The following is a 25,065-nucleotide window of genomic DNA, read 5'->3' on the forward strand; positions in this document are numbered from 1 at the left end:
TATCTTGGGCTAAATTTGAGGATACAGTTCTTACCAGCTAATCCAGTATTTTTCTAGTACTTTTTGGAACACAGCTTGATTCAAATATATTTGTCGCTCTCAGAAAACTTGTAATCAATATCAAAGTCATTAGCATAATAACAATTTTTTTACTGATTTCTTATGCTAATTCATTGAATTCTTCCACAAACCTTATAACATTGCATAAAAAGCTCAGAGCAGATTAATCACTCACGCAAGGCCACATAGTGATAGAGCCATTTTTTAATGGAAGGATCAGCCAGTATTTACATTCCTAATTACTACACTCTGCTGCTTCAAGCAACTGACTATAGGATAAGATCTTTTAAAGGAAGTCTGTGCTCTCTGTAGTCATACAGATTAGGTCCAAATCCCACTTCCATTATGTACTAGGTGGGTCACTATGAGCAACCTTACATATTGATCCATTCTTTAATTATTTGTTTATTTCTTCACTCATTTGGATATCCATTCCTTCATTCATATATTTCATATACTGTATCAAGTAATAGTGATTTAGCACCTACTCTTTGCTTAAACATTTTGAACATCAGTTGATTATCCCAATCAGCAAAATAAGGATATTAATACCCACTTCACAATGTTTTTTAAGGATTAAACAATCCAGCATAAAATACATCTAATACCATATCTAGCGCATAGTGTAGACAATAAATGATACGCATTTTGTAACGTTTTATTCCACCGTGCACCCCTTTGCATTATAATGTATGTCGAATGAAGTGGCTGGAAATAGGTTTGAGTTTCCTTAGGAAGCTTTATTTTTTTTTTAAAGATCTTTTAAATTTTTTTCCTTTTTCTCCCCAAAGCCCCCTGGTACATAGTTGTATATTCTCCATTGTGGGTCCTTCTAGTTGTGGCATGTGGGACGCTGCCTCAGCGTGGCTTGATGAGCAGTGCCATGTCCGTGCCGAGGACTCAAACCAACAAAACATTGCGCTGCCTGCGGCGGAGTGTGAGAACTTGACCAATTGGCCACAGGGCCAGCCCCCTTAGGAAGCTTTTTTAATCAGATAAATTGGAAAGGATTTAAGAAGCTATATATAAAACAGCTGCCAGAAGAAAATGCCAAATGGAAGATGGAAAAGTCATACTCAAGCTACTTAGCACAAACATAAAGTAAATATTAGGCATGAATGAAAAATATTTTTCTCAGATTCATAGATATAGGATATTATAAAATTTTCTTCAAAACCAAGGCTCAAATTTCCAGAAAAATTCTCTGTGGGAGAAGAATCAATAAGTTTAGGAACTTAACTCTTTGTGAAAAAAATTAATCTTAGGAAATGAGCTCATCATAGAATATTTGAAAACCTTTACAAAAATGTATATTTTACACATTTTTTCCAAAGAATAAAATAAGCATTAATAAATAGAGTGTGAATGACAGTTTATTTCTTAAAATAAAAATAGTAGGTGTGTTAAAACATATTTTTATCTAGAATGTCATGAGTAACCTCTTTAGAAGCAAGTCCCACTACAGTATTTTTATAAATATAAAAGTTGTACACTATTTTCTCAATTCTTCTTGTGTTCATATCTCTTTTACATGGTTAGTAACTTTTGACTTTTTAACTCACATTCCTTAGTTATTCTTCCTATGTCATAATTCAAAGTCACTTGTTTTTTTTGGTGAGGCAGATTGGCCTGAACTAGCATCTGTGCCAATCTACCCCCATTTTGTATGCGGCACACCACTACAGCACAGCTTGATGAGCAGTGTGTAGGTCCAAGCCCAGGATCTGAACCTGTGAACCCAAGGCTGCTGAAGGGGCATGTGCAAACCCAACCACTAGGCCAGCCCCTCAAAGTGACTTTTTATCAGAGCAACTCTATCCAAATATCCTCATATATAGAATACAATATGCCATGTGAATACCTTTATATGCAAATATCGTGAATGAGAATTATATGCAAATATTGTGAATGAGAATTATGTGCCTGAGGGAAAATTAATATTTTTGGTCTAAATTAACCAGTAAAATTTTATATTAGTTTGATCAAAGTGGAAACCCTACAGATTATAGAGTTGGTCAGCCAATAAACCAAAACATCAATTAATTGTCATTTAGCTGCATATAAATATCTGGGGCAATCTCTCTAACACTTTAACTTTGTCACCCATTAGGTTATTTGTAAATTCTGGAATTATGTCAATAAGCCTAGATCCAGGGGCTATAGATATGGTAAAAAAACAAATAAATAAATAACACTTGCCTAGAACATCCTGTGTCTCTTCCATTCTCTCCAGCGCATTGGCACGCATGTCTTGGGAAGTGAAGTTCAGGGATCAATTTGACTTGCTCTGTTTGCTTATTATAAAAATCATCTTATTTCCTTAGCACTTCACTAGTAACACCTCCTATTTCCTCCCCTGCTCTCCCTCTCCTCTCCCGAAGAGTATTTTAGATTAAATATTAAAAAGTTTGGGTTGTAAATATCTCTGATTCTTTATTTAATTATTTATTTTAAAAAGAAATATCAGGAATCAGGCGCAAATAAGCTTTTCTTATCTGCAAAGAGGGAAGTTACTTTTTTATACTCAAAGCCAGAGATTTTCTATGACCATTGCATTTGCATTATCTGTCACATATGAATATTCCTGAATACTGTAATTTCCGTGTGTTTTTCATATGTTTATGATACATTTCTATAATAAAGAAATTCTCTTCAAATATTCTAAATAACAACGTACTTAAAATCCACACCACTATTCTAATTTTCCTTTTCAGAATGTTGAATATTTAATTCTCTGATGATAACTGATTCCAAGAATACTTGTACGAAAGTCACTTAGACTACAATGTGTATGTTACAAATGATGATGCAAACAATTAAAATTAAGTTTCTGCATTCCAATTATTGAAACCTCTGCACATGGACAACCTTGACAATAATTGGTACTTGTTACGCTAACACTCCTGTCTGCTATTGGATGAGTAATTACTGACGGTCTATCTACAAAAACAGCAAAAACAAAATTTTGGACTCCTATGAGATATCTTTTTTTTCAGATAGCAATATGGAAATGTCACCTGAAATATGTTTTTAAAGTCATATTTGACACTAACATTGGTGCTTGGGAAAGGAGAGTAACATACGTTCAGGTTTATATACTTCAGGGAGAGAAACACTTGGGTAAATTTAGCTTGATTGGAAATGCTATGTTACCAACCATGACCCAGTGAAGTGTTTTACAAGAGCAATTTTTATTGTAGTAAGGCTCTAGAGTGTTGAGCCTGAACAGTAAAATTGAATCACTCATGATGCCATGCCAGATGTTATTCATATTAGATACTGATTAATGCATACACTTCATTGAGAGGAACTTAATATTGAGTTATTAAAATGGGAGACTGTCAGTTTCAGAAATAATTGATGGCTGGAATTAGGAAGATTTATGAGTTAGATTTGAAGTAGTATCTAGAACGTTTCTAGCATGGATTTTTCAAGTTGGAAAATGACCGAATAACTTTTTTTCTGTTATTCTAACAAATTTGCGATAGGTATCTACTATAACCAAGACCCTCAGATAGGTATTATGATCTTCCCTGAGATAGGTACTGATTCATAGCTAAATGAGTTATGGATCATACTCTTAAGGAATCTGGATAAAAATTACATGAATATCCAAATGGATATGTCAAGGCTGAATAAAATAAACACTAAAAGAAAAGTGGACTACTTGTTGAAACTAACAAACTAATAATTCTTGGGTCAGTTTTCATTTGAGCTTAGTCTGTAAGATTTGATCTTTTAAGATTTAGTCACATAGATCCAATGTGATAAAAGTATTACTAGACATATGATGACACTGAATTAGGGAAATGGCTGACTTGTAATAGGATCCCAGCACACTGTTCAAGGTTTTTAGTATGTGAGATAATGCGTAAAGATTGAACTTAGACAGTAAGATGGTTGGACAAGACACTGGAACCAGATCAAAGAAGAACCCAAGTGACAAAGTCAGAAGATCAGATTTTACTTCATTGACAGTGGGGAACACATAGAGTTTTCTGAACATAAGAGGGGTACGTAAGGATCTAAGTTTTTCTTAAAGAGGACTGAAAAAGCCACTGTAGAAAAATAGATACAATCCCATTGCTGGTTTTGAAGATGGCCATGAATTTTGTGATAGCCGCCACGGGTGGCATTCCAATTTATTTCCAAGCTACTGATCTCGGCCTCTTTAACACCAGGCTGCTATAGCATATTAAGTAAAATGCTAGAGTATGTAAATTTTCAGCAGAATCATTAGGACCTGACCAATACTTTTGGATCAAATGACAATTGAGTTGACGTAGAATTGCGGAACTCTTCTGTGAGAATTTTTTAAAGATAAGACCATAATAATACTTTGGTACTAAGGTAATGCCTCTAGATATGATAGAGCTTATTTTCATTAGCATTCAAATGAGAAATTTATACTATACATTTGCAAATTTTGAAGGACTTTAAAAAATTTAGGAAAAAAAGACAAAAAAACCAGTCCCCAATACAGTTTGTGTTTCGGTATGTAAGCTCTAAATGGTTTAAGTATCTCAGCTGAGATGTCAAAGTTGACGTAAAAAGATAAAACATTTCCTTATTTTCCCAGTCTGAGTTCTGAAGTTAAACTGTATAATTCATGGCTTCAAACTGAGAAGGAAATGTCCAGTTTGCCTTTTGCTATAACTAAAATGCTCCTAACTTCAGCCCTGCCAAGAGCCTGCTTCCTGGCATTGGAAATAAGAGGCAGATGGCCACCAAGCATTATCACCACCCCATGGCGATGAACAAGCGACAATTTGCTGGGTGATCCAACATAATTTAAAGTCTTTTAACCTTTGAAATCCTAGATATCAGAGTGACAGTTTCAATCATTTTTTAAAAGTGCAGACAAATACCTGCTCTGCCCTGACCTTCTCCCCACAGTGACCAAATAAATACTCAAATTTGAATTGCTCGGGTGTAAAGCCTCTTTGCACATCCCAGGTATAAACTCCTTTATCATATATCTCAAATGAGAAAAATGCCATCCAGGTCATAGGCAAGCAGATAAGGGAGTCTTGTGTGGCTCACACTGAAAGAGACTACACATCCCCACATATGGAAGTTTTAAAAAACTGAGGTCCCTACATAGATGGCCAATTGAGTTTTGCAAAAGGTGCTAAGATAATTTAAGGGGAAAAATGTAGTTTTTTTCAAAATGTTGAAATAATTGCATATCCATATGCAAAAAAACAAGCCTTTCTCTTTTCCTTACACTATACATGTACACATATACAAAAATAAAAATGGATCATTGTCTAAATTTAAGAGCTAAAATTGCATAACTTCTAGAAGAAAACATAGGAGAATAGCATTGTGACCTTCGATTAGGCCGAGATATTTCAGATAGGACACAAAAAGCACTAACTATAAAAACAAACGAAGAAAAACTAAGGGTCCAGTTACTGACAGATTTCTTTTCCTTTCTGGGGCTCTTCCTTCAGAGATTCATTATAATCCATTTTATTCTATATTACAGTTTGATAAAACTGTCTGTTTTGCTAAACTCTGGGATCCCTCAAGGCAGAAACCATTTTCAGACATCTTTGTATTTTGGCATCTAGCATAGTGTCCATCACTTTAAAAATACTTAGTAAATATTTACTAAGGAAAAAAAATCTAACAGACCAAACTTTTCTCCATTTCTTTTATTGCTGTTACTATAAGACACTGAATCATTTTATACCTATATATAATGTCATATATTCAGTGTCATATATATTATATACGTAAGTGTGTATTTATTTGTATATGTGGAACCATATGTCTAGACATGGAAGGCCCATGGAACCAAGCCAGGACATTAATTTCTCTTTATGGGAAATAGAGAGACCTCTTCTCAACCATAGATTTGAGTTTTCATGGTTTTGTATGGTATAAAAATTGTTTTAGTATACAACCTTTTATCTATATATGCTTAATTTCCTTAAACAACAAAAAAATGATATTGCATATTCTTCCCTCCATGAGCAAGTGCACATAAAGATGTATTTTGCCTTACTACCTCGTATACGTCTAGAATGCTATGACTATATCCTTCAGCAGCAAGATAATCAGGTCTCATAAATCCTAGATGGGTTGCCATTATTAGATTGTGATGAAATCTGCTGTCCTATAGGCGTTATTGATAATAATTCTCCTCCTTTTGATCCACGTACTCATAACAGTAAAGTTTATCATTGCTCTTATTTTTTTTCATTTTTTGTGCTGACATCAAGAGCAGGAAGAAATGCACATATTCCTGGGAGAAGAAAAGCTACCATGAACCCTACACTTCCACTCTCTTCTTGGAAGTCACCCACTGCAGAGAATCACAGGAAACACTCTTACTACTGTCTGCATAGAATCATCTTGGAACACGTTGTGACTTTAAAATAAGCATAATTTTCTGAAAATCCCATGGGAGACATCAGGGAAAGAGAAAATAGAACTCTAGAGATAGATAAATTCTTTCTTTACAAAGTTATTAAATTATTAAAGTTTCATGGTATGCTATTGCAAGAACAAACTTGTCTCTGTAAACTAGATTAGAAAGATGTCACCTTCAAGCTTCCTCTCATTATTATTTGCTGTGTGTTGAACACCAACAGGGAGCTTTCATAACTTTAGGATCACCCTGAATCATCAACATTAAAGGTGAAGAGGAAAAAAGAAAGCCCCAAACTAACAGGTCCTCTAGTCCCTAGTGGAGCTGGTTGGGTTCCTATTGAGATTTGATGTAACGTACAAAGAGACCTTCCGGAGTGACCTATGACACTAACAATCTAAGTGCCCAGTCAGAGTTAATGTGCCTCTTTAGACAACTATGTGCCCATGATACTGTCTCTTCCTAATACCAAGTCTGTATCGCACTTCTCCTTATAGCTAAAGCCACTTGACTCCCAAATCAAGGCTGTCAGGGAAGTGGGAGAATTCCCCCCACCCTTTTCCTTAAGGTTCTTATGGCTGGTCAAATAATTAAAAAGGTAGGTTAGCAAGAGAAAATCAAACAGAGTTTAATAGCATGTCTGCGTGGGAGAAACTCAGGAGAAACTGAATAACTCAGCCAACTGGCTGAAGCTCCCTGTTTAAGTCTCTTCAGCTACAGACAAGGAGGACATTTGGGGTAGTGATTTGGGGCTTCAAAGGGGAGGAAGGCAACCCACATAGAAATGGAAAAACAAATGTTTGGTAACTAGAACTTTGATAAGAGTGGGCTTAGCAAGGATCCTCCCAGTGTACCAAAACCCAGAGTTATCTATGATGATGACCTATCTTGGGGACAGGACTTTATTTCAGATTTCTTTTAGGCAGTTAGTGGGGAAAGGTGGAATGTTCTTCCTGAGTCTGAGCCTTTATTGTCTTCAGCCCAAAATAATCCACATACCAGAGTGGCGTATCTTGGGGCTGCCTTCCCTGAACCTCATCACGGCCTTCCACTAAACTTCTTGCTGGTGGTATGTAACTACCACCTAAAGAGAAAAAATTTGCCTCCTCTTCTCTATTGACTCAACTTGATGTCTTACTGGACTACCATCCCATGCTTATCACTACACTCTCTATTTTGTAGGTTCTGTTTGTGGTGCTGAAATCTCAGTAGCATCTCTTACTTTCCAGATTACTTCCAGGTACACTCGGCTTCTTTCTTTTCCTCAAACATATTGTGCTTTTTCTCATCTGTTTCCTTTTTCTAGACTCCTACTTTTTCAAAACTTTGAATACCTCATTCCTCCCTATTTTATAGGTCTTAGCACAGCTGTCATTTCTTCAGAGGTTTCTAGAATCACTCAGTCTGAAAATAGATACCCCATCAAATCACTTTCTATAGAATAGCATCAATTCTTTCTCATCAAAACACAGATAACTATCTGATGTTACATGCGTATGTATGATTTTTTCTTCCCCACCAACTCCATCACCACAATGTCATCTGTGAAAGTAGGCACCTCATCAGTCTGTTCATACTTATTAAATCTAGTGTCTAGAAGAGTGCCTAACATCCTATGGATACTTCATAAATGTTTGTTAAGAGAGAAGAGGAATACAGAAAGACCTTACAGAAGCAGACTTTCATGTTGATAATCCCACTGTTGATGGGAAAGGAACCCACAGTTGTGACATCATTTCTTTCAGAAGAAACCATATTTAATTCCACACGTAAAATAAATAGTTAAGAAGTTGTTATTCTGGACAAAGCACTATGGGGCTTAAGAAATAAACTATATACAAATCCTGCCATTCCTGAGGATCACACAGTCTAATTGAGGAGATGATATATGTTAATCAGTGACTATAATATAACGTGTTAAAAGAAAAATACAAATAAAGGCCATGGGATTTCAATAGCAGATGAATCCACTTCTGGTTGGGTGAATCAGAGGGCTTGTGGAAGGAAGCATCAAAGACATACTTTTAAAAAGTGTAAGGGTGATTATAGAGATGATCCAGGCAGAGAAAAGAGGACACCTGAAGGTCAGATGGGCAAACCAGGACTGAAAGGAAAGTTCTTAGAAGACTTGGTTGTAGGAAGAGCATGAATGCTATTGAAAGACAACATAAAAAGTCAGGTTTTAATCTGCAGGACAACATTTCTCAACAAGGAGTACTGTATCTCTTAATTTACTGGATACAGGGGGAGCCAAATGTTATAGATTCCACATATGCCTCAATCATCAATTTTACTTTATTGTAATTAATTTAAAGTGTGTATTGGAGAGAAATACAACGTCACCTAGAAAAGCATTAAATATGAAAATACAACATGAAATTGAAAAAAAAGTCTTTATCATAGCAAGTAACTTTACAATATTTTGGTGGAGAATTGGAAAAGTAATGCTATAGTGATAGTCAGCAAACTTGCTCACAGGTCAAATCTACCTTTCTTGTTTTTGTGAATAAAGTTTTATTGGAATGTATGCATGCCCATTAATTTAGATATTGTCCATGGCTGCCTTTCCAGCAAAATGGCAGATGTGAGCAACTGTAACAGAGACCAGATATATTGCAAAACTTAAAATATCTGGTGCTTTAAAGAAAATTTTTTTTTTTTTGAGGAAGATTAGCCCTGAGCTAACATCTGCCACCAATCCACCTCTTTTTACTGAGGAAGATTAGCCCTGAGCTAACATCTGTGCCCATCTTCCTCTATATGTGACAAGCCTGCCAGAGCATGGCTTGACAAGCAGTGCAAGTAGGTATGCGCCCAGGATCCGAACCAGCGAACCCTGGGCCCTCAGAGCAGAATGTGCGAACTTAACCATTGTGCCACCGGCCCAGCCCCTTTAAAGAAAATTTTTGCTGTTCCCTTTTATAGGCAGTAGTAAGCCACTTACTATTTTCCAGAAAGAGTAAAATGTAATCATAATAGTGTTTTGGAATTTAATTTTACAGAAACGTATAAGATTAGATAAAAATAAATACATTCCAGAAGCAAGACGACAGAGTAGGAAAAAATGAAAGATTACAAGACAATGTTAGAAGGATTTAGAAGAAAATAGTAGCAACAAAGTGGAGAGGAGGAAATAGATATAAGAAATACTTTACCAACAGAGCTGCATGCCAAATAAATAGCAGCATGGAGAAAAATCAAAGTTGATTGAATTCTAGAGCTTAGGTTACTGAGAAGCTAACTGATGGTAGCCAAAGTAGGGAACCCAGAATGACATGTATGGAGAAAAAGCATATGATGAATACGTTTGACTGGAAATTTCAGAAGGGCATTCTTGTGGACACATCCAATGGACTTCCACTTGAACTGAAAAATAGAAATCAGAAGCAGAAATGGAAAAAGAGTAATCATTTACTTTGATGTATTAGTTATAACTGAGAGTTATTAGGAAAAAATTTGTAGAGAAATAAGGCTGAAGGTAGAGAGCAAAAACTAAATTTAAGAATGGGGAGGGGCTGGCCCCGTGGCCGAGTGGTTAAGTTCGTGCACTCCGCTGCAGGCGGCCCAGTGTTTCGTTGGTTCGAATCCTGAGTGTGGACATGGCACAGCTCATCAAACCACGCTGAGGCAGCGTCCCACATGCCACAACTAGAAGGACCCACAACGAAGGATATACAACTATGTACTGGGGGGCTTTGGGAGAAAAAGGAAAAAAAATAAAATCTTTAAAAGAAAAAAAGAATGGGGAAAAGAAGAGAATGTTGAGATAGACACTTACACTTATCTTTGGATTTGCTATCTGAATGGTGGGTCTGTTCATTCCTCAACATGCTTCTGGGAGGTGATGTGTTTATGCCCCTGGTGGGCATAAATGACTAAATTGCAAATCAATCCAAGACATATTGCTATCAAGAGATATTACTTTGGTGCTAAAAAATGCAAGGGAGAATTTTTCATCTTAGACCCAAATGAGCAGGCAACTTTCCTGGACATAAGGAACAGAATATATGGTGTCTCAACAGCACAGAAATGGAAGGAAGATGCAACACAGAGAAGTGAAAGGAGAGAAAAATCTCTTTCCAGATTTAGCAAATAACCGGTAGACATTTTATAGAGCATGTTAAAGAGAGAAAATCTTCATAGAAACTCACAATAAATAAAAGAGTGAGATCCTTCCTCAAATAGAACAAGGGCCCTCAGAAAAAAGAACAAGCTATTCCAGTGTGGACTGAGTGGTACAAGAACAATCTGGAAAGCAAATAAGTGGAATCTATGAGAAATGGAAACTGAACCAGAAAAGCAACACATAACCAAAAAACTCCCCCTTTAATAACTCTGGCAGTGTTCTATTGGTTCATTAAAGAAGAGAGACCAGGACTTTATGTTAGAAGTCATGTAGTATTTATAAATTGTCAATTTTATTTGGAATCAATTCTAGTATTCCATTTGTGTGATTCTCATTCCTTGGGACAGATTCATTGTCATCAGTTAAGCTTTCCGTTACCTTATGCGGTTATAATTAAAGAAACACTCTAGTCAGTAAAATGTGGTCAACTGGAATGAACCCAGACTGGTAATTTTGGTGAAGTCTATATACTTAAGGTGGGAACCCGGTAAGTAACACCTTTTGAGAACACTGTCTTTGAGAGGATCATTTCCCTCTGTGTATGTTAAATGCTGCATTTGCACCGTTCTTCTTTCTCACCTACTTACTCAATTACACAGAGAATTCTTCCACAAAGAGTGTTTAGGGATTTGCCTGTTAGGAACTGGAAAAAATATAGTTGTGTGCAACGCAGCAGTCATGTACAATAACAAGAAAATGCATTTACTGAATTTGTTACCTTTTATAGACATGTAAAACTGAAGTTGATTCTTGTACTAACATCACAAAGTATGTGTGGACTTATTATTTTTCTATTTGAGAAAAAAGACTATGTGTTAGGAGGGAAAGACCATGCCAAAGACCACACACAAATAGAAACTTGAATTTTTGTGTCAATGTCCTTTGAAGTGTGTGCAGGTGGTCATTTGGTTTTCTCATATTTCCATACTCCATGACCATCTGTGGCACATTTCTCTAATACGTATGATAGGACCTCACCTCTGGAGAAGCTATAACCTATATATGAATATATAAATTCCATAGGCTATGCTGATTCTCTGGGGAAAAAAAAATTGAATGTAGTATGCACCTTAAATATTGGTGTGAAATTTGTGAACCCAAACGTAAGCTGGAGAAGAGTAGGTGAAATTTTAATTCTGACATGAAATACAGCCCTTATATAATACAGTTGATCATAATTAGCTAAAGTAGAAAGATGTTGACAACCTACTGGATGTGGCCCATGAATGATCAGTGTCCAGGAATTTAACCCTGTCACTAGACTATCCTGACCTGCTATTAGTCTCATTGTGAAGGCGTGTAAATAGATACATCCACTAGATTTTTTATGCTAGTTGTGAAAGTGGTAAGCTTTACAGAAAGAAAATAATGAGAGGAGGGTAAAAGGAACGAGTGAAATATGTACACTTCTAATTGTGGATATATTCAAAGCAAGTAAAATCATCAATCTTTCCTTCCATTTCATTACTCAGTCCAAATGCCATCAAGCAAAGTTGAGTGGGAATTGCATACAGCAATGGAATTACCATGACAACCAGCTCCAAATTTTGTTCCCCTGCTGAGATTTAGTTCACTGGATAATACTTTGTTTTTACCTTTCTGGAAAATTAGATGAAAGGTAATTCTGGAACCATGCATAAGCCATCTCTAAATTCAAGCTATTACTTGGGCTAGCTTTCCTAGGGGTAAAGGATATTAACAATTTTGTGTCCCTTAAGAAATCAAACACATAATTTAAGGAAGCTAGAAATTCAGTCTATTGTGATCTTTAAGTCAGCAATGTGCAAGACAATATCCCAGCTGCTGTTTGGCCAAATATCGAAGGTCTATGATTTCAAGGCTCAGGGCATGAGGTGATGAGCAGGAGCACAGATAATCATATCAGAGGAATGAGATGGGCTCTGTTTCCAGTGATAGAGCAAAAGAGACACTCTGTAGTCATCTAAAATATTGGGAAAATATTAAAAATAAAACTTTAAAAAATGCAGTGATGCATATTTAAATATTAATTCCACTGTAACAATTAACAAAACAAAAAAACACATAAAATGTCCATCATTTTAAAGATTTCAGAGAGTGATGGACATACTGGCATCTAAAGGAACTAAATTGCAGAGAGCGATGATCCCTTCCCGGGAGAGCAGGCACCCATTGCCACCAGGAGGCATGTGTGGAGTCTGCACATGAACAAAGGAGTGAGCCTGCCATTGGCAGAGGGCTTCTGCCAGGCAAAAGAGGAAAGAGTAGACTTTTAACGATGCTGCAACAACTAGATATGCACATGGAAAAAATAAAATAAACCTGAACACCTCCTCATACCATACACAAAACATCTATGAGATGAATCATAGATCTAAATGTAAAAGTTAAATTTATACAGCTTCTAAAACTATCTTTATGACCTACAGACAGGCAAAGACTTCTAAAGACACAGAGCACAAATAATAAATGAAAAAGAGTTAATTGATTTCAACAGCATTAAGAACTTTTGCCAAAGATACATTTAAAAAGACAGGCACAGACAGCAAGAAAACATTTGTACTATATATATCTGACCAAAAAAAAGAGAAAAAGATGACTCTCATACCAGAAATCATATATGTATGATAGAAAGTATACTTTGCAAATAATTTATATCTATTTATGTGTGACATATATATTTAAATATACTCTACAAAATCAATAAAAATATGTAAACTCAATAAAAATGGGTGCAAACAATTGAACAGGCATTTCACAAAGGAAGATATGCAAATAGTCCAAGAGGACATTATATAAGTTCAAGCTTAGTTATCTTGAGGAACTATGTTTTACTTGTCTTGAGAAAAATGATTTAAAGTTCGGGATGGATTTATAAGTATGACTTATCTCACTGAAAGGTTTTTCTTTTTTAATGATAAACTATTAAGAACTTTCCTGAAATCATAACACATAAGAGCCAAGCAATTCTGTCTTCTTTTAAGACTATGCTAATTGAGTCACTTTCCCTTTTCACCGTGGATATGGAGAGATGCAAGCAGTCATTGACTGGTCTACTTGATAGCCTATGTCAAACAATGTATACATTTATTAAGATATTTTCATACTCTATTTCATTAATACTATTTGGAATACTGCCTTTTAAGATGAGTATTATTTTTGTATTGTAGATGTAGAAATCTAGGCTTCAGAATACCAAGACATTTGCCCAAAGCAATAATGTCAGTAAATATTGGGAACACAAACCTTTGCCTTCTAATTTTAAATTGTGTATAAATTGCACAAAATGTTTGCAATGGTTCTAGTTAAGATGGTTCATTGGGAGTGCATCTCATGCTACAACTGGAGAGCCTTCCTTCCTATTCCAGTTTCAGCGAGCGGAACTTGGAACTGAGAGGGGAAGGGAGCTGTCCCTTTGTGAAAGAAGGAAGCATAATGGCATTTTACAGCAGAAGCCCTGAAGGTATTCGCATCTGGGTTTAATATAATTTCTTTTTCTTTTTTGAGGAAGATTAGCCCTGAGCTAACTGCTGCCAATCCTCCTCTTTTCCCCGAGGAAGACTGGCCCTGAGCCAACATCCATGCCCATCTTCCACCACCTTATATGTGGGGCACCTACCACAGCATGGTGTGCCAAGCAGTGCCATGTCTGTACCCAGGATCTGAACCGGCGAACCCCGGGCCACCAAAGCAGAACGTGGGTCACCTACCACAGCATGGTGTGCCAAGCAGTGCCATGTCTGTACCCAGGATCTGAACCGGCGAACCCCGGGCCACCAAAGCAGAACGTGGGCACCAACCACTGCACCACCGGGCCAGCCCCCGCATCTGGGTTTGAATTCCATTTCCACAACTTAGCTGCTATGGTACTTTGGACAAGTTCCTAAACCTTTCTAAGTTTTAGTTCCCTCATCTATAAAATTAATGTAATAGCGGTATATGTGACACAGTGATGTTTTAGGAATTAAAATCATGCATGAAAGCACTTGCCAATCATAGATAAAAGGCTTTCTATTATTTACGTTATCAATAAGAATTGTCATAAAAAAGCAGAAGAGGCCTGGGAAGGGAAACTTTGGAGCCATAGTTGCATTGGAAATCTGGGCTCACATAACATATCACCCTGAGAAGTTTCCTCGGCGGAGGTCTGAGAAACTTGCTATGTAATACTGGGGGGAACCTCCACCCTACTTACTGTTATCACCTTGATTCATGCTCTTGTGCTTGTTTGTTTTCCTTCCTGCCATTTCGGCATTTCTCATGTCTGATGCATCTCACACCGCCAATGCACTTGACTGCTCGGCTGTATACATGAGGGAAGGATTATTTATTGTAACTGCTCAGTTTTGTTTCCGTACATCTCAAGTCAAAAGCCCACCGGTGTGCCAGCATAATGATAGATATATATGGAACAAAAAAGAGATTTCAGCAAATCTAGGAGTCTTCCATACCTTACCTGGATAATTCATGCAAATTGAAGGTGGAAGGTGTTTTCCATAAATGTTATCAAGATAATAATTTCCTAGACTGTAGTATTTTAACTTTGCCGAAGTAGTCCAGGTTCCTAATCGTATTTCCTTTTCTCCAAGAAGAAATTTGAGAATTTACTTTTATTTATGTCTCTGACAAAGCCTAACTTCCAATAGAACCCTGAAATTGCTATATTTCAATTATAAAACAAATTGGTTTTTTAAATTAAAACACAATGTAATTTGTTTTACATTGCCGTGTCTTTAATTTGTCTTCAAAATATAGACTATTTCATTCACTTCTATAGGAGAGGAATTAACTAGATGTGCATTTTTGTGTATATAATATTTAATAAATGCTGAAAGAATGATTCATTTATCTAATAGACTGATTAGACTGATATGATCTAAAAAAATTGACTTATCTTGCTATATTTTAAAACCAATATGAACTAGAAAGAATAAACAAAATATATCACAAGTTTGAATTTTCTGGTTCTTAATAAGTTTCACTTAATTACTTTTACATCCTTACTAAATATATATATATGTCTAGCATATATATATATTATATATAAACCTACACAGAGAGAAGGAATATTAACCAAAATTCTAAACTAAATGCTAGCTCCACACTTATCGATACTGACGACTCTTGTACATCTTGATATTAAGACATTATTCAACAGTTTTAGCGGGTCCCCATTATACTGTAGTATGGAAAATGAGTTAGAAAATGACTAGTAAAAGATTTTAGCATACATAGAAACAATGAATGGCCAAATAAGCATATAAAATAGTAATCTTTGAAAAGAGCATATTCTCTCACATCTAATTTTCATCTTAGAATGAAATAAAGATTTCTAATGCAGTTTTTTGAGATTTAACCTGAGGACTTTCATCAGATAATCCATAAAAAAGTTCTCTGCACATCTTGCTACATGATATTATTCTCTTATTACAGCAATTTAAATAAATGGTACTAAATGATGGTTGAAATGACTGCATCTTCGAGAATTGCTTAGAGAAGGTATATGAGTTTCCTGCTGGTCAGTATAAATAAACATGGAATTGAATTACTTTTACAGTATTTGAGTGCTGGATGACATTTATTCTACTTGAGATCTCGAACGAGCTGAAGGAACTGCTTCAGAGTCAAGCCGTGACCATATAAATATAAGCTTTGACACAAACAAGGAGATTTCCTTTTGCTGTGACAGGATTTTATATTTTGCCATTGCCAAGCAAAAAGACTTTGTATATACCAGTAGAATCTCTTTTTGTAACAGTGACCTTATGGGCTTTTGACGATCTCTTTCCATTTGATGAAGGGAGGCACTCCAGTCGGCTTTGGAAGAAAAAAGCCTCATGAATAACAGCTTGACACAAGATCTTCAGATCTAGCATATTATGCTGTGATAATCAAATCCCCCTGGGTCTGCATCATCCTTTGAGTTAAAGTAGAGCCTACACACCAGAAAGACCAAACTCCAACACATGTTATTCACCAAAGTTTTTGTCTTCCATATGGTCCTAGCATAATGTGACTGGTTTTTTTTGCTATGTAATTTAAACATTCTCTCCATTTTCCCATTAAATAGTAGAGATTCCACTGGATTATGTCATATTCTGTACTAGGTGTGTTTCCTTTCACCATTACTGGTAGTGTTCTTAGCTAAGTGTTACAAACCTGATTTTGCAGTTGAAGAAACTCAGCCCCAATCTGTATCCTTCCTGGGAGCTCTCTGATCTGCCTTTTGGAAATTTCTATTTTATATAATCTCGGTGGACAGTAGTGCAGAGATTGTCTACCCTCATGGTCAAGGTTGGCAAATCATAGTAGCTCTCAAATCTCGGGCAAGAACATGGGGAGAACAGACAAGCAGTCACTGCAATTGCAGCGCTGGTTTGCAGACTATCCCTGACTTCGGTTATAATTCTTGCTATACAAGTCTTTCCATCTCCCTTTTGCCTTCCTCTTATTCAGACTGTGACTTCTTTGTCTCTTGACTGCTCAAGACAAATGAGAGGAAGTTTCTGAACTTGCAACCAAAATACCCTGGATGAAACTAAGGCTCTAAGGCAGGAATAACTGCTCGTGACGTGCGTGACTGATGACGGCAGAAGAAATCATGCAGTTAGATCGGTTCTAACATGGAGGCTAGGTCTCTTCCCCTAACCAAAGTTTCATTCCTCAAATAGCTACATTCTGTGTAAACATTTTTTTAGCTTAATAACTCGACAGAAAAGAATATATCTCCTTATAAGAATATGGAATCCCATGTCTTTTTATTCTGAAATTTTCAGAAAGAAAACAAATGAAATTGATACATATGGCATATTTTAATAGTGATCTATTTTCTTTTGTCAGGCCTAGAACCACAACTGATGATTTTGAGCTCATCAATAAATACAAAGCTGAGAGAAGGTTTATCACAAATTAAGTAAAATTTGGTAATGAATAGGTAAATTATAATAATGTAGACACAGGCAAGATTATTCAATAGCATACAAATTAAAGTACATGTCTCTATTTGCTGTAATGAATATGTACAATACTGTTTTTATTACTTGATCAAAGAAAATCTGGAAACATATTCTGTATCCTTGAACTTTGGCTATATCTTTAGAAGATGTAAATCTAAATTGCTGAAGGAAATATTTTGACTTGAGCACTTTGACCCTAAGGAATACAGAATGGGTTTATTGTTCGTTTAAATAGACAAATAAATATAAAAACATATAAATTATAGAATTTTAGGGCCAGCCAAGTGGCACAGCAGTTAAGATCACACTTTCTGCTTCAGTGGCTCTGGGTTCACCTGTGTGGATCCCTGATGCAGACCTACGCACCACTTGTCAAGCTATGCTTTGGCAGGCCTCCCACATGTAAAGTAGAGGAAAATGGGCACGGTTGTGAGCTCAGGGCCAGTCTTCCTCAGCAAAAAGAGGAGGATTGGTAGCAAATGTTAGCTCAGGGCTAATCTTCCTCAAAAAAAAAAATCAACATGCAAAATGACTTTTATTTAGAGGTTTATATTACTTTCAACTGAAGTCAACTTAGTTTGAAATACCCAACTGGCAAGCTTCCAGAGCCTTCAACAATTCTAATGCTTTGGGTACATACAAATTTTAGCATCTTACATATATTCCGTTTCCTTTCCACTAAGTATGAATTTGATCACATCACAAACTTGTACTTCATTAAAGAATTTTGAGCTCATTCAAATTCAGCTAGATTGCTTCATCTACACCATATTTCTTGATTTAAGTAAATTCCTCTAAGGTAAGGGTTAGGAAGTCTTTGATCTCTCACATAAAGAAACATGGAGGCTTACTCCAGCACACACTTCTCACAATTTTTGGATGAATAAATGAGTGAATAAAAAAAAGTATATATCAGTGCCTCAAAGATCTGTAAAAATAAATCAGAATTAACTTTTCAAAAGGACAATATTCATGATTCCAACTACTTTTGGAAGTCTGTTATACGATTACAAAGAAAGTGCCCTAAAGTTAGAAGACTTAGAAGTGAGTTAAATCTAGCCTTAAAATTTAAACTATAAATAGAGACAAAGGCTATTTTTTAATTATTGTAAAAAAAATATCTCTGAGAGCAAAGTTTATAAATAGATGAATATAATAAATCAAATGAGTAAATAAATCATATTTTCATAAGAAAGTTGCATAATTTCCAATTGACATACTAACTAGTTAAATTTTTAAGGAGCTAGTTATATGGTGTTATTACCAGTAAGCATCTTAGCTTAACTCCATCATTTCCCAAAAAATTACTCTGAATTTCACTTTTTTCTACCTCTATCTGAAGGTTTAACTCCATAAAAAATGACACACTTTCCTCAAACATAAATCCACAAATATTTATGGGAACCAATCTGTGCAGAGGATGATTTGGATCATAGATCAGTCCAGTTGCTGCCCTTGAATTGTAGTGATTACAAGCCACAGTGGTCTGTTGCTAAAAGAATGGTTAAATGTGGTTTTAGGTGTGAAGAATTTAAGAATTATTATAAATAGTTGTAAAACTCCTCAGAATTTCTTGTATGTCTAATGTGTCAAAATTTTGTTTTCACCTCAAGTTTAAGATTATAAAGTACATAATAATTTGTTAGTCAGTGTCACATTATAAATAATATTTGCTTTATGCTTTGGATTAAACTTGAATCAGATTACATAAGTCATCTGAATTTCTCTAAAGCTAGCTCTCTTTTTCTTTCTTTTTTAACAGCTAACTCACATGTTCACCTTTGAATAGCTCTATGCAGAGTAAAACACCACGTCTCCATAAGATTCACAAATTAGTCCATGTCAACACAAATTATCAGTGTCCAATAATTGCTTCAAAATATGTTGCTTTTCCTAGGGTTTTGTTTATTCATAAACTCAAGAAGTGGCAAGGAATGATGTGAACTGTGAAGCAAAGTAGTTTGAAGAAGTATATATTTGTGTTAAGACGACTCCTCCTTTTGGAGAAGTGGGTTAGCAATAATCTCTGGTTCTCTCTCTCTCTCTTTTTTTTTTTTAAGGAAGATTAGCCCTGAGCTAACACCTGCCAATCCTTCTCTTTTTGCTGAGGAAGACTGGCCCTGAGCTCACATCCATGCCCATCTTCCTCTACTTTATGTGTGGGATGCCTAACACAGCGTGGTTCGCCAAGGGTACCACTTTTGCACCCGGGATCCCAACTGGGGAGCTCCGGGCCGCTGAAACGGAACTTGCGCACTTAGCTGCTGCGCCACCAGGCCTGCCCCCATAATCTCTGGTTTTTAAATTAAGAAACTCTTGGATCAGAAATAAAGGAAAAGTCACAAACTTCAAAGTTTTTCATCAAGACACTTGGTTCAAGTTGTTCATGCTTGTACTTTCATGTTTAACCTTCTTAAATTTAGTACAACTCATGAGAATGACATGCGAGGTACCAACAGGTAAGCTTTTCTTAGTCACCTTCCAAAGACCTAGCACCTTTGGGGTAACTACGGGTTGGCCATACACCATCTAACAAGATGTCCCAAACCATAGAGCTGAATTTCTTCCTAAATCTTAAGCAACACATTCTCCCAGTAGATTGGAGTCTCTGTAACAGAATTCCATAGACAAGGCAAGCCTAAGACCCTGAATCCTTGCTTCAATCTATTATTCTTCTTTCTCTTGCCATTAACTGGTGACGCGAAATAAATATTCAGTCATAATCATCTATGTTGAGTTCCAGTTTATTCAAGTGTCACCTGTAGATTAAACCCCCAAGGCTGAAATGAATAGAGATGTGCCTGGACAGCATGGAAGAAAAAGAAATAGTAAGGATTCTTTATCACGTATTTTAGCTCATGGAATTTGCAACAGTGATATCTAATTAGTTTAAGTTTTCTTTTCTTTTATTATTGTCTTCCAAGCATTCCAGATCTTTTATGAAATTTATTAAATCCTGATAGTGTTTGTTATGTATTTTGAAGAAATCAGCATGGAAGATATATCATGTTTTAGAGCAAAACTTATGGAAATTCCTGGAGGGATATGTGCCAAGATGTTGAGCAGGAGGGAGTGAAATAGAGGAAAGACCTAGAACACCTATTCAGAGGAAAAGCTGGTAAGTGGAAGATAAGATATACTGACACTTTCCATGAAGGCTTTGAAAATATTTGAGCGGGACTGGATTTAATTTGCATGACTGTTGAACCACACAGAGTTCTTAGAATAATACTTTGCACATGGAATGCTTGGCACATAGTCAACACTATGGAGGTGTTAGTTGTTCTTAATATCATTGTTATTATCATTACTGTTATTTTCATTCCTGCAATCACTTAGGATGTTAGATTTGAGCTTTTACTTATTTGTTTGTGTGTCTCATTTTTTGGACATTTAAGAAAAGGTGTATCACAGAAAACTGGAAAACTTAAGGACGCTTAGGTTATACATACACAATTTCTCCCTACTGAACTGCCAAATTCTCCACTTAGACGTATTAAATATGTACGTCTCAATGGGGAATAAAATTATGCATTGAGTAAGAAAAATCATCCAGGTTAGAGTTGTAATTATAGCTTTAACCCTCACGAGATCTATGCCTTGTCAAAATAAATAAGTACATAAATAAAAAAATAAGTTCTCAGAACTTCAGTTTCTGTCTCATAGGCCTATTATGAAAGTTAATTAGATTAACTTCATAAAATCATTTTATCCATGTATTCATTTATTCATTAAAAAGTAATTATTCTAACTACAGGAAATAAAATTATGAAAAAGATAGACAATATTTGCTCCCGTGAGCTTTCTTTCTTGTGTTTAGGAGATAGAGAATAAATAAACATAAATAAACAAACAATGTAATTGCAAACTGTGGTGGTGCTGAGAAGAAAATAGGTTTATCTGAGAAAGAGTAATTAGAATGTTGCAGAAGGCGTCTCTGGGGAGGCAGCATTTGAGCTGGACTTGAAAGATGAGTAAATACTATCCAGGGAGGAAAATAGAAAGAGCAAAGATTCTGAATGTGGAACACGTTGACGTATTTGAAGATCCACAAAGAAGTATGGTTGAAATTAAGTGAATAGCAAAGAAGTAGGACAGGCGATGTAGAAAGAAGGTAAAGCATATATGAGCCTTGTAAAGTGTTTGACATTTATTCTAAGTTCAAAGGGAGCCGGAAGGGCTTAATGTGAGCAGTGGTGGGTAATAGATTTGATTTTCTTTTTTAAAATCGCTGGCTAGTATGAGGAGAATGTATTGTCAAGAGACAAGCACACACACAAAAAAGGAGACAGACGAGCACAGAAGCAAAGAGACTGGTTAACCAGCCACATAGTAGTACCAGAGATAGAAAAAAGAAAAAGAACACTATATTTTGGATGTAGAATGAATGGGGATGAAAAGATTGCCTGTGAAGGATGAGCAAAAGGAAATAAACAAAGATGACTCCAAGTTTGTTAACTTAAGGATCTCAATGGGTCATGGTGCCATTTACAAAGGTGGAGAAACCCATGGAAGGAGCGTGTTTTGCTTTATATATTTCATTTTAATGAGAGTCGATGGGTTTGAAGTCATAGGCACATTACATTTATGATGTTATACTTCAAAGAGAAGATGACTGTGGCACTCCTGGAGATCTCAGGAATGGTACCATAGATTTGGGAGTCGAGAGTAAATAGTGAATATTCTAAGCATGCAACTAGATGAGATTGACTAAGGAGATTATACAGAGAAGCCTGATTAAAATTGAACTTCGAGCCTTCCAAAATTTAGAGACCAACTGCAGAAAAACAGGACCAAAAAGAAAAGAAACAGAGAAGGAATATCCGATAAGAAAAATCAGGAAATTGTCACATGCCGGAAGCTAGAAGAAACAAGTGTTTCTAGAAAGTTAGCATAGGTGAATGAGAGGAAAATAATGCCTGGGTTCTAATCCAATCTCTACCAACTAGGTGCCTGGTCATGGGAAAGGTACTTACTCTCTCTGTGATACTCAATTTCTTCCGTCTCACCAACCTCTGAGTGGTGTTGTAAGGATTAAATGAACGTATATGTTTAAAGGACATATTTAGTACACAGGAATTTCCACATGAGAGTTTACTCCTAAGGAAAATAAGAAAAACTATTTTAAGCATTTCTGAGAGGTTGAATAAGAGGAGGATCTGATTATTAAATTGACTATTGGTTTGTCAACAATAGTCACTGTCATTAATTGCTGTTGCATTAATGAAGCAATTTTAGTTGAGTACTAAGGATGTAAGTCAAATTAGAGTGGGTGAAAAAGTGAATAAGTAGTCATCAATTGAAGAAGCTCTGTGTAGACGATCCCTTTGAGAAGGTGTGTGCGTTTCTAGAAATAACAACTAGAAGGAGGCTGGAAATCAGTGTAGAGATAGAATTAAAGGAGAATTTTTGTTCGATGGTAGACACTAAAACACAAAGTAAATTCTGGAAGAAAGTCCTGAAAAAGAAAATAAAATGTCCATTATATAGTGTGCCTTCAGTAAAGCAGACCTAGTCTTCTCATCAATATATTTTATCATTGATCACAAAAACATCATTGATTAAGTTAGTACACTTCCCACTGCAAACACAAGAACTGAATCCATGCTCCCTCAAGTTGAATGAGAAAGAATAGATTGGCTCATGTAACTGAATTCTCTGAGTAAGGCTAGCTTAGGTATGAATAAAAGTTCACAAAGAAAGACATCAGATCCCTGTCCCTTTTTCCATTGCTCGTACACATACTCTCCAACTGGCTAATGTAATGGTAGCCAATAGTCCATATGCTCCTACCTTAGAGAAGCTGGAAGAAAAAAATAGTTGTCTTTGTTAACAGTTCAACTAAAGACCATTGGAAACCTCTGACTTCCCTGGTTTGAGGCATGTACCCATCCCTGAGGCAGCCAGGGGCAAAGAGTGTTTAAACTGACCAGGACTGCAACGATTTTGCGGATTTTGGAGAAGTGGAGTCAACCGCAAACTAAAGGAATAGGATCAAACGTGTTTATTTTAGAAGGGAGAGAAGCTGTTTCTAAGGAGGTACTGGCAGATCAAAGCAAAACAAAAAAACATGTCTATTCCAGTCATCCAATAAGGAAGGATTAGTTGTTCACTGTCTCAGTTGTACTCATGACTTCTTTAACTTGACCTATGATCTTTTTCGTCCTTTCTTATGGTGACTAGAGGACTTGTCACCATAATCTACACTTCTTCTATTCCAGTTATATATTACGGGGGTTTTCTCCCTTGACTGCCAATCATTATGCATTTGAATTCTCTTTCAGTCTTTCTTAAACAGTGCTTTTTCTCCCCTTCATTATTCTTTTTCCTTTTGTTTTACTATGTGGTTGCTGCTTCTTTCTCTACTCAATAATTATCCTTTTGGGCGATACATCCCAATGAGGTTATATTTTCTATGTTCTCCTTGCTTCTCCCCTCTTGGCTGCCAGCTTCATCTCTCCTATTACATTTTCTACAGACTACCTACTTTTAAGGAGAGATACCAGATCATATCCCATGGTTTCCAGGTCAATAATTTCCATGAATCAGTGGAGACTTTTCTCTACACAAGATGTATTATTGTGTTTGTGCTCCCAAAAGAAATGATGCACTTTGAGTATGAAGGTCCTGACTTCTCTGTTAAAGGGATTCACGAGAAGGAAACTTCCACACCCACTTAGAAGGGAATGTCTGACAGTAGGAAAAAAATGTCCTTTAAATAACACTTCCTATTTTCCTCATTTTTATATCTTCTGCCATAGCAGTACAAAAAAGGGAATCTGGCGTGCTGTCAAGGCCTAACCAGAAAATGCTTATCATCTTTTTGCTGAATATCCAATGGACTTTTATCTCCTCTCTCTTCTCCAATGTTCCAGTTTATTCTTTCTGGGAGAGGAATGATGGTGACTACAGATGGACGCAGGCCTAACATTAAACGTTCAACTTCCAGTCTCTGCCTAGTGACTCAGACATGTTCTATCACAAAGTCAAAGCACAGCCGCTGTAAAAGAAAGTGCTCAAAAATGTATTAAACACATATTTTGAAAAATACACAGTTGTGAAAAGGATGTTCAGCCTATTTCTGGGTCATGTTTGCGTTCTTTAAAAGATAACCCCAGTTTTATGTTTTTGTATTCACACCCTGTGATCATTTCTGACTCGTAATGCAATCGTCTTCCTTCAGAGCACACCTGGCAGGAGGCAGAACAGATCTTTACTGATTCCTTAATGGAAGTCTTTTTAATATGTACGTCTGGCTTCAGTACAATCCTAAGACTGTGGGAGTTTATTCAGACTAATTCAAATAATGGAATGCTATACCTTCAAAAGATCTTTGTGCATTTAATGAGAAGAAAGGAAAATAAGATATTATTTTAAAGATATTTTCTGGAAGGCAGGTGAAAGAGAAAGATGAAAAATCACCTGGTGATTCACATCTTGGAATGCTGGGGTACCTTCTCTAGGCCTCTGAATATCCGTGTGAAACCTCTTCTGCTTATGATCATGCTACAAGATAGTGGTTCACATGAAGAAAAAAATCATTCAAGCACATACGCTCATTATTG

Source organism: Equus asinus, chromosome 17, assembly GCF_041296235.1.
Source record: "Equus asinus isolate D_3611 breed Donkey chromosome 17, EquAss-T2T_v2, whole genome shotgun sequence".
In the NCBI taxonomy this organism is placed as follows: domain Eukaryota; kingdom Metazoa; phylum Chordata; class Mammalia; order Perissodactyla; family Equidae; genus Equus; species Equus asinus.